We start from the raw sequence: 16,267 nt of genomic DNA, 5'->3' as shown, positions 1-16,267 counted from the left end.
AAAAAGAAAACTCGCCCTCTCTATTTACCTGTCAACTGTAATTATCGGGCAGGCTGGTTCAACTTTCTACGTAGAAAATGTAGTTGATAGCCCGTTACTCGCTCTGTGACGGCTTTACGTATCGGTGATAAAGTATGTCTATGGATGGCTGGTTCGACAGCGGTGAATTTCGATGGGAATTTCGATGAGACTTTCGACAGGTAAAGATTACTCGAATGTATTATATGAAATAGAAGGATGAATTTCTATAGATTTGAGAAGCAGTCCCTGGATTACCTTAAACTTTAAGGGGTGAAATTTGAGGGGCGAATCTTAAGGGGATCGTAAAATTTATTCTGAAGGGTCGTGGTCATTTTTAACTAGAATTGTTTTTATAGAATTATTTACTTATCAAATATAATTAATTTATGTCTTTTCGTCTATGACAACTTATGTATTTCAATGTTTATGCTTTGGTACAAGTCAAGACATGTTTATATAATTTTAACGATGAATGTACCTCTACTGTTTTTCATTAAGTAGAAGCTGCTTATACTCCTTGTAAAGATAGAGAAATTATATTTAATTTCTTAATTAAATAAAATTATATAATTATATTAAAATTATAGTCTGAGAAATCCATTTTCATGTATCTACTTTACTCTGTTAAACCTGCCTTTCTACATAATGATAGTAGCGCAATGGTTATACTATAGTCGTAAACATAGTATTGGTACAAACGTACAGAAGTCATTTGGCTATTATGAAAATGTATAACTCGAAAAACAAAAAACGCTTCTTGAAGATTGTATTGCACCTATTCTATACTCACTTTATCCACCACACTTGTATCCAAAACTCATAAAGAAGTATCTCGTCGAAAGGTAGGAAAGAAGCTAATAAAATCGAGCAGCGAAGCAAGACACGATCGAAGGCAGTCCATTTGAGGAGAGCATTACCGGTGATGGACGCGTAACGAGAACTCGGTGGAAAATCGCAAGCGGATTAAATTCATTACATGGGCCAGTCTCTTGACGGCCGCGAAGCCGATAATTACAATATTCACAGGGAGACGCGATCCGGCGCATGACTTATCGACCGCACGGTGTGTGCCGTGATGATTTCGCGTGGTACGATCGTGCGATTATGTTAGCATTAATAACAAGTCGGCACCTCGAGCGTGGCTCGTCCCTCGCGGCGTCGTTCCACGGTTCCTGAAAGGGTGCTCTCTCATCAGTCCGGTTTGAAAATCCCAAAGATTAGGTAGGCCATAATTTCCATCTTGGCCCAACGCCATGATATCCGCTTCGGGTTTTCGAAGGCCTCCTTGATTCCGCGAAAATGTCGATATTCGGAATACCTCTGCCTCCGCCATTCTCTTCTGCTTCCTTTTACGAGCGTTTGGATGCCACGAACGCCTCAAGGCCTACGATTTTCGGTGTCATTTTTAATAAATTATCGGTTCTTTTGGGTGAGTGAAACATTGGATCGCTGCTGGTGGATTTTTGGTTGCGGAAAAAGAAAGGAGTAAGATGCTAGGTATTTGTTAGAACAAAATTCAAGTCTTATTTCATTGAAATAATTCCTGTTATTCAAAGTACGAATGTATTTGAGCCCTAAATTAGTTGTTAGTGTTAGCAGAAATATTTAGAAAATATTTCTGATATAATTTTTAAATTTCTTATATGCCTTTTAAAGAATATAGTCAAAATTGATATCTTTAAAAACGAGTAATTCTCAGAAAAAGTTCCTTTTGTGAAATTAGTTATTAATTTCTTAAAATCTGCCTTCAGAATCATTAATTTATACATTTATTTCTTAATAAATTAATTAATTTCTACACTTTCTTTTCATATAATCTCGACATAACTCGCGAACAGAAATCACCACATTTACAGAGAAATGCTGAAACTAAAAATACGAAATACTTCGCGAGTCGTAGACGAAGCGTTAAAAATTCCTCCGTCCATTTCAATTTCTCAAAAACAAAAAATCCTGCTTACGCTCCATAGCCATCGCGGATTTCGCTCACTCCCTCAATCTCGGAAAAATTCCATCCACTCTTTGGAAGCGCATACCAAACAACTAGGAGCAGATTTTTCGCCTATTTTATTTCGTGCTGGCTCGTTACGTTAACGACTTTCGCAGAAATTCCGCGCGTCGCGTAACGCGATACGAATTTTTCAATCAGCGCGGGAACGACGCAGATCGAGCACACGAGCGCCGGTTAATTAGCAGAAACGCCGCCGTTGGATTTTCGCACGGCGCACGCATTCTTCGGGCATAAAGCACACAAGTAGGGTTAACGCGAGTTACGCTAATTAACCACCGCGAAACATCAAAGTCCTCTCGTTGTTCTGACGTTAATGGAAAAGTCAAACACTCGCGAAAAGAGGTGACACCTTTCACCTAGCGGGAAATCGGCGCTAAAGTGTTCCAACTGTTCCAGTGAGAGGATGTTCCGCGAACACCGCGGACCAGTTTCGCAGGGAAAGCAGGCGAAGTGCATGGACCGAGACGGGAGGTTGATGGAACGAGATTCGAGTTTCTGGTAGGGTGTCGGGGTTTTGTGTCTTCCATTGTTTTCCTAAAACTCTATTAAACTTCGGTGCTTAAGAGTTACATTGAGTTAACGCGCAGCGATCGATTGGATGTTGACTTTTAGGTGAAAAGTATTGGTGATTTGTATAGTTTCTTCTTCTTCAGGAATTTGTTAGGTCTTTTGAAATTACTCCAAATAGATCCAGATTTATCAATAATATCCACTTTGTTTATAATAACTTATAGGTATTTATTCCTTTGTGCACATTCCGTGCACATAATGCGTGAATGTGTCTAAGATATTCGAAGTAACGTATTCATAATGTTTAGAACACAAAATAAATTTTTATTTAGATTTCAGTTCATCAAACATCCATAATTTGGTACTAATATTAACTCCTAGAATTCAGTACCTTTGTTAAAGAAATTTCCCATAAATCAATTCCTCGAACAAAGTTTCTCCAACTTCTCCAAAAATGGAGATGGTCACGTTTCGACCTAGGTGAACGATTTCCTTGGCAAGATATCACTGAAAAGAAAGTTTTGAAGTAGCGGGAGGTGACGCACGGGATGTTTTATTAAAAATCTTCGCTGGTTGAAATCGACGTCTTCGACAGGACGTTTTCGGGACGAGGCGCGAGGGCCAATCGTGGCCAGAACCAATCGAGTATATCTAGTTGGCTGGATCTTATATCTTGGCTCAGCCGCTGTTGCTGACGCTCCTTGTTCACCGAATACCATAAGGAAGAGGATGTGCCCACGATCCATTTATCACTGACCTGGCCAGGAGAAGCCGGCCGGAAGTACAAAGCCACGAACACCGGCCCGTCAGTGTTCTTGGTCTGTGCGCCCTTTGGATGACTTAATTACTATCTCCGAATTTCATGACGACCACTCACTCGTGCGGTAGAACGGAAGTTAGATGATTAATGGATGGTTTTAGCGTAATTGAAATTTACTCGTTGCATTGTATAACTTGAGTCTGCGTAAGAACCTTATCCTGCACTTCCAACTGTTCGTCTTTCCCCGAATCTTCAGTTTCGCACATAAATCGCCATACACAAGGATTATATTGGTATAATGTGATGTCACGATTTTATAATCACGGTACGGCTTAATTATCAGATTTAAGATAAAAAGACAAATGATGATTTTAATCTTCCTTAATGTAAATACTAAATGTAATAGAATACGGTGATATGATACATTCTTGTCACCCAACAAAATATTTCAATTTTCCTTCACAATACAATACAAATATCAAGTATCTTCTTCTAACTGAAATTCTAAATCACCAAAAATATCTCACTCTAGGTTATATGATACATATAACTGAACACATAGAAACTTTCAACCAGAAAAATATTTAAATTATAAAGTATCATTTCTTTACTAGGATTTTACACCACCAAAAATCTCTTCATACGTATTCAACTAACATAACTAAGCTGGTCAAAACGATCGTACATATCGCTTCTAGACGATGGTATCTCGCAGCTCCAAGAACGGAGAGAGGAATTTATAGATCGTGGACAAATTTAGCATCTTCGCGTTCTCTGCTATCTAGTAACGAATCGTTTATTTCTCCATCGGAACTGGGAGCCGCGGATTTTCACCATCGAGCCAACGATGACACGAAACACGTTGCCAGCCACGCCGAACCGGGGCAATGCGCATCGATAATGTCGATTATTTTCCTGGAAGGCAAGCAGTAAATCTAGGCCCGGACACGTCGCCTCCCGCTGAAATTCACCGGTTGCCCGTTCGATGTTCACCTCGATCGCCGCCGGACTAGAAATTTATTTTCACGAGTTCCTTCGAGCGCGATCCGCTTCCGGTCCAGGCGGAACCGTTGTTCGATTTATTGCAAAACTTCCTCTTATTATTTTCCGTTCTTTTCTCGCCGCGTCGTTTTCGCTCGTAGAGACACCGTGCAAACCGCGAGATAAGACGAGAAACCGTCCGCCACACGACTTCACGCTCAATTGCGATCAGTAGGTATGGCTCGTTATCAAGCTTATAATACTCTCTGCGCTATCGAAAAGTGTAAATGTGTATATAGCTTCAAATGGATCGTAGATGATAGAAGAATCGAGTTTTGGAATTAATGATTCGAGGATTCGGTGAAACGGTATTCTCGAATGATACGAAGTGATTATTTTGAAGAACAATGTACGATCAGTAAGTTTTAGTTTGTTGATAATGCGTATTGCAGGTTGGAAAAGCAGACAATCGAGTGAAAGATCGAGATCACATTGAGAATTTCTGGATAATTTGTTGATTAAACCAATAATTTCATGATTCGGGGAAACAGTAGTTGTGTATGATGTAAGTTTATTTTGAGTTGATCGCTTGGTATGATTGTGTAGGGATAGTGAGAGAAATTGCAGGATTCTAATTTGTTGATAATATGAAGTGTACATTGCGAGAGTCGTCGATAGAAGAATTGAGGTTCGATTGTGTTGAAATAACGAGAAATTTCTGGAATTAATAATAAAATATTCAGTAAAACGATAATCGTGAACGATATAGGGTGATTATTTTGAATTGGTTACTTGGTGCAGCCTTAAATATTAGGCCATTTCTTAATAACTGCTTGTGAGTCTAGTTTCACTCGCGAAGCTGGTGAGAAGCAGCGTGTGTGTCGAGAGGATATAAGCGTAACAAGCGATCCAAATGAAAGTGATCGCGATTAAGCGCTAAGAGAGAAATAGTTAACTACGTTAACTTAACTGTAACTCATTACTGGTTATCGATGTACCACGAAGTCGGTAGGAAGCGAAGTCTCACATCGATGCTGTTCACGTTGCTTTCACGGATGTCACACCTCAGTACGAATCGTTCGAGGCATGCAGAATTCTATATTTGTCCGTGAAACTATTTATATCATGGCGCTTGACGTAATCCATGATACTTATTCATAGCCACGAAAAAAGAGCCCCATTAACGTTTGTGATCACATTGCACTGGATGATCGCGTCATTCTTTTAAATAATCGCTCGCTATTTCATTCAAACACTCTCATTCAGCGATAAAACATTACGACAGAAAGTTTCGTTGCAATTTCTACTGCTATTGCCACAATTTCGTCCTCCTTGTGTAAATTATTGGAAATATTTGGATGGTTATTAAAGTTATTCCAATAACAGAAATTAAATTCGAAATATTAAATAAGAGGTAACCTGTTTTAATTGGGTCATAAAATGCTTCCCAGTTTATACCTGAAGTATTGTTATAACATTTAATATCTCTAATAATTCCAAGGATAATAAATCTTTCCAGTACGAGAATTATTTTTCAGTAAAGAAAAACCATGTGTGATGTATGGATTTTTATTTATACACTTATACTAACCTTCTTCTTCTTTCTATTTTATATCCATGAATTATATTCTGATCTTTGATAGTTCTTGTTATAAACTCGTTTTATATATACGTAATTTCGTAAGACGTTTTGTGTATTTTATTATTTAAGGTCCTAGATGTTATCCTAAGAAAGCAAGCTTGCCAATTATAACTCACGTACCTATAATTAAGCTCCCAGAAGTTTTCGTTAAAAAAATAGATAATGAGAAAGTAGAAACGAAAAAAAGAAAGAGACTGAGTTTCTAGTAACATGATGACTGTGGATTCCATGTTCATGACTGTTAATTCAACAATAAACATTCGCATCTCATATTATATCGTTAAATCAGCCAAAGTGTCGCTATCGAATTTGTCTATGAAAATCGTCGAATCTGAACAGAGAGCTCCAAATGGGCAGCACAGATCGAATATTTACCAGGAGTCAGTTGACGTAGCAGGTGGTAATACGTCGGACAATAATTTGCACAGGCGATTTAATCGGCGTGTGGTGTGGGGCGGGGCCGAAGTTCGCTGATTAAAATATAAATCGCGGTGGCCACCAGATCAGATTAAACTGGCTGACAGCGTTGCTCAGTTTGCTCGAATCGACGATGATTTAGAACTGGGCAACGATGTGGTATGATTTAGAGACGTATAGGTATGATCGGAGGTAAAACGCACGGCAAAAATCTACCCCTTGGGATATTTATCTTGGCGTTATATATGGCACTCTGATAGGGAAACCGTGATCGACATCTGATTCATAACTTTAGAAAATAATTGGAAAACTGTGTTATATAGGTTGATTTCAAAATGATATCCGAAAATTCAACAATGTCATGCAGAATTTGCGATCGATGGAAATGTGCGGATTTAAAATTTAGATTTGTGGACTTCGCTGCTTTATTTGAAATTTTAATTCAGCGATGATTCCTCTGTGTACGGGTAGAGTAACGAAGGTTACTTAAAATGCCTTTTCAATTATATTTAATGTTTCTTGTAATTAGCAATTATCCATAATAAAATACGACCTATTCTATATACCTTTATGGATACAAGATATAATTTTCTTATTAAACCACGAATTATGTCCTTGTATTAATATCAGAAACCATTACACTTGCAAGAGAAAGAAGTTTACGAGCCCGTTCATTAAATCTTGTTCGACGCATTACAACTTTCAGTGACGCAGTTTTAAACCTTCAAAGATTACCATTTTAGGAACATCCTGTACGTATCTGTCTCCATGATAAAAGCAGCGGCCAAAGACAACCTTCGCATTCAATTTCTCGCAATAAATAGCAAGATCGAGTATTAAGATTCGAAGCTTCTGTCCGTTTTTGTCCTTAAAAGGCGGCGCAATTTCACTGTTGGCATGAAAACGAATCGCAAAGGTAGTCGCTTTCCCGAATACTGATCCCGAGTCGATTCTACTAATAGTCATCGAAATAATCATCCTGGACGTTGCCATCGATCGATTGTCCTTTATTGAACAGCTGGCTGTACCGTATTTTTACGATTTTATTGAATCTGTGTCGGACCACCGCAACGACGACTCGGTTGCGCCCTTCTCTTCCTATTCACTGATCGTTCTTCGATGGAACACGAGCCAAGTCGGCCTCATTAGTCGACGAATTATGTTTTCCGATTGCCACGAATCGATATCGGCGACCTCCGGCCACGTTCACCGTGCCAGCCGCGCACAAGGTGAACACTAACTATTTATCTCGGTATGCGGTAATTACAATCAATTAAACGTCGAATCGTCAACCAGCCATACGTCGATCGACCCAACTTTTCGACGTGCCCAGACTTCGTTCGAAAGTTCCTCGTGTTCTCCGCAGGAGAAACTGTCCCGCCGCGTCACCGATCGTACGGGGTTCCGATTAGTGAAACTTTCGAGAAATTCACGCGCCAGCTAATTTGATCATTTTGGTCCAGTATTTCGTAAGTTCTTTTAACGTTTCGCTTGTTTTGGAGGAAAGTAGGTGTGGATATGATGAGCTACAGTTTAGAAATTGGAAACTCGAAACCAATCATAATATCGGGAAAGTTTTTAATCTTTGCGAGGGATTTAACAAAATAAAGATAAATTTTTATGCAGTTGAGGTAGGTTTGGAAAAGATGAATGTATAATAGTATATAATATTATATGATTTTTGAAAAATTAAGCGAATTATAATTTTCAGAAGCATTTTGTTTATTTTGGTAAAGTGAAAGTGAAGATATGATGCATTATTTGGTTGTTCTATGATTTCACAAGATTTATGTGCTATATAATCATCCCAGCAAGCCATCGTTCTATAAGCTTCCCATCTCGTTGTATATTTTAGAAAAGAAACAGTGGTGAATATGATAGGCGATATGATTATTTTATTATTTAGCGACACTTTAAGAAATGGGTTGTTTAATCACCACAAATAACCGTGGTGATTAAACACTCGAGATATTAGTGATAATGTTCTTAGGTTCAATAACGAAATCACGGTCAACGGGGTAACTCTTTGTTAAACGTAGAATGTATTTTAAAGCACAAAGTAACGTTTGCTGTGACGCTCGGTATAATAATACACGTAAAGACGATGTGCAAACTCTCCAAGGTGATCGCAAGAATAAAAGACTGATGGAAATTTTCCTCTCCTTACGATCGTGTTTGTTCGTTGCATATTGGCCGGGGATATCAACAAAATTCCAGCCGCCGTCGCTATGCAGACCCGCGTAGAGCTGACATTGCTCCTGCCCGGAGTTTGATTGTTAATAGAACGTGTGTTCCACAATATTGGCACTTCTCTGTTAGGTAAAATCGTTCATCCCATGACCGTGGCTACGTTCGGCGACCAGTTGTGTCACCTCGAGCCCGAGCCCACCGTCACAAATCTCGGGCAAACATAATAGGATTGAATCATAACAACTATTTCTAAGTTTTATCATTTAAGTACAGCTATAATAAATATTCTAGACTAAAGTATTGAGGATCTTCCCAAAAATTCCAAAAGAAAGGCCCCGATGTCCCCTCATCTCCGACGTATATATATTCCGCGATGAAAAATGAAAAGTCGAAAATTAGAATGTGAAATATGATGGGCCATATGAATCATTCTACATATAATTTAATAAGGCTTCGTAAACATTGAATAATCGGAATGAACCATAGTCTCGTCAAACTTCCGTCTATGTATCTTTTGGTTTTAGATTAAACGATTAAATACTGGCAAGTCAATAGGACGATGGTAGAGCCAAAGCAACCTAATTGAAGCTCACTTCTCAGTTCGGTATGCATGCACGTAGAACAAGTATAAATGTACGCCTATGAATTAAGCAAATACACGAGATAAAGTAAATATCTCTTTCACAACATTAAACTGTCGGTGAAAGTTCCACCGAAACATTTCCACGTTCCAACGACTTGCACGCGTAAATTAACGTCGACGACTTAAGAAACCGCGCCGGCACATTTCAACTATTCCTTAACCGCGTAACGCGTGTATCTCTAACAGATATAATTTATATCCCTCGATGGTATTTCGGTCTCAGAGCCTACGTGAAAATATAGCCGTGCTTGCTTACGTGTTTCTCTCGTAATAGACTTCACGTCGGTCGAATATCTTATTCCCTGGTGAAGAAGAAAAAAAAAAAAAAAAAAGAAAAAAGTTGTAGAAACAACTTACTCTCTTTCTCTTACGAAAAATTTACTGCCGTGGGTTTTCCTCTTATAAATCGACATTTCGCTGCACGCGTCTAGATTTCGATGCACGCAGGAATTTTGCAATGCGAAGGATACCTTTCGATGGAATTCCTTGGCGTACCTGCGTGCCTGACATCTTTCCCACCAAGGAAGTCGTCTGATAGAAGAGCATAATCGTGCACGAGCGGATTCGCGAAAATCGTGGACTAAAGAAATACACTTTGTCAGAAGAATGATAAAAAATCGGCCCGTGAGTTGACGAAGAGGTACAGTTGAGAGAATAGAGGAAGCATAACATAGATGAAGAGATACAATTCGTGTATGCGTATGTAAGTAAAGTATGTAAGTAAGTAAAATAAGTAGACAGGAAAAGGGTTGGTACGTTTGCCTAAATTACTCTATGGATCTACATTCTATATATGTACATAGTATTTCTGGTTAACTATATCGCATCTTTTATTATTTTTGACACAGTTGTACGCTTTTACTTCTTTATCGTTAAATAATGTCATAGATTTGAGAAAAATATGATAAGATCGTTATTCAGACACGTGAATTTATTGTTTCAATTTTGTGTCTGATGATTTTCTAAAGATATTAAAAATCTTTTAATTTGTTCAAATTCTCCTAAAATTTTACGAACCGGTGCAAATACCAATTGAGCATGCAAATTGAGATATTTTAATCATACAACTTTACCCGAACAATTAATTTGTCTAGATGTGCTGAATTAATTAGCCACGTACCACTCTATCAATATCGTGTCATCAAATACTTTGGCATATGCATGAAACAAAACCTACAGCGTGGTGCATCATTCATGATTTTAGTAAAACAATGGTTATCAATGTGTATCTATCGACTTTAAAGCGGATAAACTGCGGAAACTTCAATCCAATTTTATCTTAAATAAAAATTGATCGATCTTTCGACCGAACTACTTTATTACCTTTCCACGAAGTTGTCGAAAAACTTATCAAAATACATTATTCGAAGTGAAACAGGCTGATAGTTAACAAAAGTCAACCGAATCCGAATCGCTGATAGCTGGGAATATTTATAACGTGGCACGGCCGTAGAGGTACAAAACACGGTTTTTCCCATCGATCGATATATTCTCTTTCGGAAATATCTGGCGGCAGCGTTGTACCCATAAACCTAGATTCACGAGGGGAAGTTTTGCTGCGACAGGAGTTCCCTGAATAGAACGTCTTCATGTGGTCGCGCGTAGGAAGCAAGAACTTACCGGATCAGAACTGAGAATTCAACAAGGAAACCAGTCCAGCTAGAACCAGGGAAGAAGTAACCACGAAATGCAAGTGCCTGGGTAAAATGATCAATCGGTGGAAAGAATGGACTGTAGACACATGTAGATAAAATTTGAGCTATGGCAAATGTGGATAAAAGGGTCAAATGTGAAATCAATGGACAGGTCCTTCGTTGTGAATGGCGAATGGTACGTTGAATTCTTCTCAGTTTGATAAGAGAATTTACTGTGTTTATGAATCATTGTTAATTCTGAGAATTAATTTTATTTCTAAGATTTTAGAAATTTTAGAATTTTAAATTGGTGTTTCCACTGCTAGTGTGGCGATGACACAAATAAAAAAAAATTGGAAAATCAATATTCTGAAACTCATAGATTCAAACATTTCGCAATTTGAAAATTCGAAAAATAAGGATTTAAACATTTAAAAATCTGAGTACTTAAACATCTCAATATATGGAAATATATTTAAATGCTTGGAAATATTTAAGTTTCCGAAAACTTGCATATTTGAATATTAAGTTCGGATGTTTAAAAGTTTGAATAATTTGGTAATTTAAACATTTATCCAGTAATTTTTCAATGATAAAATTATTTCACTCTCACTATAAATTTATAGTAATATAAATAATAATATTATATCAATAATACTATATAATATATATAGTATTATTAATACTAAATAACACCATATAACAAGAACAACTTTCTACAGTACAAAAGCATAATCGATGAAATTAAACAATAAACGAAACTATACCGTGAAAATATAGAAAAAAGTAAGTTTCTGAGGAAAAAGACAAACAGTCTGCGTCAGGAAAAACATGGAAAAATTCGTGGAACAAGGAAGAGCGCTATCGTAAGGTTACGCTCAGGTTGACAATGCAGAGGCAGATCAATTCACGTATATAGTCGCGCGTGTCTCTGACAGCGAGCAAGAACGGAAACGTAAGTAAGTAGTCGTTGAATGACGACAAGGAATAGAGAAAAGGATTACCGGGATTTCCCGAGGAGTTCACTGCTCCCATAAACACCTCAGTGCACATAATCGCTGCATTCGCTGATACAACGGTAGCCTGCGTTGGCAACCTGCAACGTCGTCGCAACTGTTTGCGCACATTTCGAGTTGCATTTGGAATCTCGTCAACGAAGGGAAGATGAATGATAGATGAAGATCGTGCGTAAGACAGACGACGTTGACGCCGTCGTTACGGAATCTGATTTTACAACGAGTTTGTCTGCAAATCGTTACACGCATTTCGTGTGTATTTACTATGTATCTACTAAGCAACGTTAACGAAAAGAGGATTTTAGTTCTAGTTAATTACGATAATTCCGGTCTAGAAGATTACATAGCGTGTTGTAAACGTATATAACTAGCGAGAATTGCTTTCAAATGGGAATATATTATTGATTTATATAATTTATGATAGAATTCGTAGGTCTTTAAGCGGAAAATATTCTGTAGTATACTTTCTTGCTTGAGGAAAACAAATTAATTGGAAGGAATCATTTGAGCATTTTATATCTCATTCTATTTTTAACCGTTTACATAATCAACAAAACTTTGAAAATCGTTTTGCAAATACTAATTTCTTTCTTTTATAAATCAATTGGATGAGTGATTGTACTATGAACAAACAATAATGCGAATTATCGTAGAAAATAGCTCGAGGGAAATTAACTGTAACTCCAGAAACACATTTTATACATTTGTAATATACATTCGAACAATGAACACATAATCCAATGTTATAATCTCATATTTGCTAATTCTTTTGCCATTTGTCATTTTACGATGTAAATTAGACACCAGTGAATCATGTTAACCGTGCAATGTATATGTGTACAGTATGTGCATTATGTCACCCCATGACAACCAGAGACTGGTCACACACGGGTTAATTTCCACAAATATATTTCAACGATCTCTCATCCGCTCCAGGCAAAATCTATTTCAAGCTCCCCAACCACACCACAAACCGATCTTCCCAATTACCAAAGAAGCTTCATACGATCCTCAAAATAGTCATACAACCGCCTCACGATTCCATCAATCTTCCACCTATAAACCACCCTCTTCGCACATACTTCGTTGTCCCTAGCTCTTCTTGCGTCTTCCATCCACAGCCTTTTATTCTCATTCCTCGTATACCGTTCGAAGAAACATTAAAACATCCTCACGATCTGCCGCCGGCTCAACCAGATGCTGATTCGCGCGCGTAACTCGTACGCATAAAAAAGCGAACGCGCGTAACTGTATGTACATGCAAACAATACACACACGCAGTCGCATGGATAGGCGCGTACATACGGCTGGTATTGCATAGGCGGCCAGTATGAATCACTGGATGCACTTAGCCGGCGGTGGATAAGCCTCGGCATATTGTTGCAACAAGTGCATCGCGGTGCCGCCTTGCAGTCTCGTCGGTGCAGACAGCGCGGCGCGCTCTCGCACGGCCGTGCCCCCGATCGTGTGTTACGCAACGCGGAATTACGTCGGGAGAGTCTGCCCTTTGGCAACCAAGCCAGAGAGATCGCCGTTCCCTGTCGACGGCTGGGATCACCGGTTCCACAGATATTTCGCGAGATGAATCACGACGAACATCCCGTTGCACGAGAGAATAATGTTGCACGACGCCGGAAACGCAGTAGTAATTAGCGGAGAGACGTTGACAGGGTGAATTCGAACAGTTTTATTTGACTTTTCAAAGGTACAATGCGTTTCGATACGGATTAAGCGAGTTTTGTAAAGAGGAATGGATGATTTTATGCTTTTGAGGAACGGGATCTTTGTTTGTGAGGAAAACATCCGTAGAATGTTCCTAATGGAAGTATTTAATTTTGGGACTATGAGATTTAGTTTTTGTTTTATTTGGAAGAAGGTAATACGGTTATTTTTGTAGAGACATAAATGTTATTGATAGATAATATAGGTGTTATAATATAGTTGGTTGCATGTATTTGACTAATTGGAAGTTTTCTTTGAAGTTATTTGGAAATAAAGTTCTTAGGGTAGTGTTTTATGAATTGATAATGAAAATATTTAATTGTTAAAATCGAGATTCGAATGTCTTACGTTTCGGCAGAGGAAAGTTATTTCTGTGGAAAAATATGTGAAAAGTTAGAAGATTTGTTTTATGCAGGTGTTGTAACTAGAATTGGTCAGTTGTATAATTTTTAGAAGTGAGAATTTTTCTTTCTGAATGTGAAGAAATAAAACGGTAAGAATATTCCTAGGATGTTTTCCTTGAAAATAGAGTGTAAGCTTGATCTCTCGATTCCTTATTTTAGCAATTTTATCAAAAGGTAGAATTTATTTCCACGCGAAAAATTTATGAAGGAAATTAACGGATGGGTTTTCAGATGTCACGAAAAGAACTAACCTGCTTGATTTTTAGAGAAATGGAAATTTTTTCTGCAAACTGAAAATCTGGAAATATTTATGGAAACAGAATTTTAAGGATATTCGTAAAATATTTTTCATTCAGATAGCGATGTTTCATCTTTAATCTCGTAGATATTTCATTGATTTTCCCCGATAATAAATATAAATCTTTGTAGAGAAAAGTATAACGAAAATTAAAGAACAATTATTATTTGTATCCTTAAGAAATTGAAGTTTCCCCCTGTGGAAATATAAAAACGTTTTTGGAAAATGTTTTTAATGGGAACAGTATAGAAGGTTAATCTTCCCATTCCTTATTTCATTCCAATTTTCTCGGAAAATAGATTTATTTCTGTAGAAACGAAAATATATGAGAGAAGTTAGGAGATGCTAAAAGTAGGATTACAGTGAAATTTGTTTCCTTATCTCTTGGAAATTTGCGTCGGCAACGTGACAAGAGAGCACTAAGTAAACAGGACTCGTGACCATTGGTTCCATCGACTCACCAGTGTCACCGGTGAAGAGTGAAAACGAATTTTATCATCGCCATTACATCATTCACAGCGACACGACCATCGAGTTACCGGTCCCTTATGCTGGAACGATGAATTTCCGTGGAGCACTTACAGCCGCTTTTAGCGCATCGCCGTCGACGTTTACCCTCCATCTTTTATCCTACGTTTTAGCCCCGGACATGTTTCTGACCATTTGCCTTCACTCGTTTTCTGTCATTCGTACGAATCTCTTTTTTTGTCCATCGAATCGCCACGAATCTAATGCTCGGCGAAAATACACAAATGGGCTTGAAGAGACACTATATTTTTTGAATCTTTGTTGAACTTACGTACTTTCTGTTTTTCACGTGGAGAACACAGAACATATTCTTCCAGTCTCTGCTATCAATAGCCATCAGCTAAATTGTCTGCGAAAATGAGTATCAGCGACATATAATGCATACCACAATATAAAAATAACCATTCCACTAACTAAAATAAAATTTCGTCCAATTTTTTTTAAGAATCAAATAAACGATTCATCGATCTGTCCCAAATTTTTTGAACCGTCTTTTATCTTATTTTATGAACCATCATTATCTTCATCATTCATTCTCAATTACGTAATTCGCTGTCAACACCACGATTTTATAACTACGATCGAGATACTCTCGTAGATCACTGCGATCGATAGGACCGGTCTCTTCGCTTACGAAACGCTCATGAAAACGTGAGGCACGCGCTCACCGTTTTGCTTGAATTAACGACAGTAGCTCGATTTCTTTCACTGCTTGTACAATCAAGATTTATCATTCTTTCTCTCCCCATGCGCTGTTATGTGGCAATTTGGACGAACACACGCTACATGCTCGAAAGAGCTTTCCCCTTCTCTTCTTTCTTTTTTGTTCGATTAATTTAAATCCATTCGAAAAACCGCACCATCATGCTACTCTTTTTGAGGCACGTTTCGCTTGATCATTTTTTTGCCGTTCTGCCGATTATTTCTCCACACTCTGTATCCTCTTTAATTTGTGGAACGATGATCAATATTTTCTTTCCCGGCTGACTTTAAAACCGTATCATGACAGTCTGGCCGTCGCGAATCGCACACCGAAAAAATATTGCTTCAATCACGTTCCATGGTTCGAAGAGTCGGCTTAAATCGGTACGACCGATCAAGCGGATTAGGGAGCTTGTTTTATTAGTAGAAACCCGCCTTCGTGAGCACAGTGTATTTTTATTAACTCTTTTAACATTTACCCAGCAAAACACAATAATTTTTATTTGAAGCTTCTTAGTTTATTTATGCAAAGAAATAATTAGCAGAATAAACTATTCAAGCTCTCTTCGTTTGTTATTATTTTTATATAGCTACTGTGATTGATCATCAAATTTGCAAACATTTAATATTGAATCAACACTACGATTGAACTAATCCCTCTATAATGTCCTCAAAGAGACTTCAGTAGTCGGAGATATTATAATATTAGAAATTTTATTCTTCCGATGTCATTATACGTAATTGCTAATGTAACATTTACGTAATACATACGCGTAATAATTATATAT

At 37.8% G+C, this 16,267-nt stretch overlaps 1 protein-coding gene across 11 annotated transcripts in view; it reads left to right on the top strand.

Moving 5' to 3' along the window:
• The window catches only part of LOC117236618 (papilin), a 164,984-nt gene that overhangs the window by 39,394 nt on the left and 109,323 nt on the right, over positions 1–16,267 (top strand). The window lies entirely within an intron of this gene.

The sequence above is a fragment of the Bombus vosnesenskii genome, unplaced genomic scaffold (genome assembly GCF_011952255.1).
Source record: "Bombus vosnesenskii isolate JDL3184/JDL3185 unplaced genomic scaffold, Bvos_JDL3184-5_v1.1 scf7180000013351, whole genome shotgun sequence".
Taxonomy (NCBI): domain Eukaryota; kingdom Metazoa; phylum Arthropoda; class Insecta; order Hymenoptera; family Apidae; genus Bombus; species Bombus vosnesenskii.
This window is presented reverse-complemented; position numbering and strand designations above follow the sequence as displayed.